This window comes from Lucilia cuprina, chromosome 6, assembly GCF_022045245.1.
Source record: "Lucilia cuprina isolate Lc7/37 chromosome 6, ASM2204524v1, whole genome shotgun sequence".
In the NCBI taxonomy this organism is placed as follows: Eukaryota; Metazoa; Arthropoda; class Insecta; order Diptera; family Calliphoridae; genus Lucilia; species Lucilia cuprina.
In genome coordinates, this window is record NC_060954.1 from 14324305 (window position 1) to 14326156 (window position 1852).

Here is a 1852-nt window from a genome sequence, read left to right on the forward strand (position 1 = left end):
CCATCCCTAATGGAGATTTTAAAACATTTTTAGGATTAAAGTGTTGGTATCTGAGACCACAATGCCCAGTGAATAGTGCCGTTAGTATTATGAGATTTCGATAAATTTCCGATTCTATTTAACTTCATTGTAGTGTTGCCACTTATTTTGCATATGTACGGATTCTTAGCCCTTAATTATTTCTCGATTTCGTCGTAGCTTAACTTGATTTGCATTCAAAGCCGAGATCAGTTACTATTCAATTTGTCGTACTTAGTTGCATGTTCAACGATTGCATTGCATTCGTATTAATTTCCGAGATCAGAAGCTCTAGCTTATTTCACATGTGAAGAACCGTCAAAAGTTTATTATTTTAACAAACCCATCGTAGGGTTAGATTTCTTATTAAGTGATCTCAACGAAACAATTTTCTTCCTATGGCTAAGATTTCATTAGTTTCCAACAACAACAAGACTGTAAAATCGCTGCAGATCGATAGTAGTTGCAGAAAGAGGGTTTGCGCAAAAATGAATTTCAATGTGATCGCGACGAAATTGAATAAGGATTTGATCGCAATGAAAATGAATTGAGATTTGGTTAGTCATTGCGAACCTACTTTTTTTACTCGGGAATTTGGATTATTATCTGTTAATAGATGCACATCATTATAACCAGAGAGATATAACTTATGGACGACTGACATTGTCATAAAAAACTCTCTTAGATGGCGCCAAGCAGGAGAACGTACTGAAACAGAATTGGGTGGAAAGTTTCTGGGAAGTCTGTGAAAAGTTACGTGAATATGTATTGAAGTTATTGAAAAGATTGTCCATTTATATCGGGGCATTATGGGGTTTGAGTAACATGATGATTATATCCGCATTTCTTTTACGAGATACTGAGAAATGTCTCTCTCGTATGATGAAAATTAGGAGCATGTAGTGAAACAAAACTGAGATGGGTTGTTTTTGGAAAGGTCCCAGTACTGTTGTCATCTTAACAGTTTTCACATCTGTCATAAGTTAAGCGTCTATGTATTTAAAAAATCTTACGAGAGAGGGAGAAAGTTGGATTCTTAAATATGTCTGTTAATGACATAGGACCATATAATTAAAAAAGGACTTAAGTGGCGCCTGGAATGATCATAGAAAACTCTCTCGGATGTTGACAAATAGGAGCATGTACTGAAGGAAAATGAGATTGATTGTTTTTGGAAAGTTCTAAGCACTGTTCTTATCTTAACAGTTGTCACATCTAATAAAGTACTGATTAGAAATTAACAATTCAGGTTGGTACAAATAAATATGACATAAAGGGTGGAGTTGTTAGACACCTTGCGTTGTCATAGGAATCTCTCGTGGATCATGTAGGAGCATGATTTTTTGACATCTGTCATAAGTTACTCAGTTATGTATTGGAATAGTCTTAAAGATTGTTCGTTACTGTCGGGGTATTATCGCGTTAACAAGATGTCATGAAAAAATGGATCCTGATCTTATATAAGTGGCTTATTTTCGACTACCTGTTGTCGAATCAATAGACTTAATCAACATTTAAACACTCGATGGTTTTGAATGGTATCTTCTGAGTTTTCTTTAATGATTTCAGTAATTTTGAAAGAGATGAGATAGTTTGAGTTGTAGAGTAAAAATTGCCACCAGAATGTGGCACGTACAGATAGAGTTCCTACGACAATTAGAACTTCGCTCCGGAACGACTTGATTCTCAATCGCACAAAGATTGTGAACTCAGCAACAGCGGAATCATCCGGAAGTTTTTGTCTCCAGGGAAGAACATCCGGTCAAAGCCACATATTTTACAACAACAACGAATAGATAGTTCTCCTCAAGTTTTCCTTTTGATTAAAATAGAT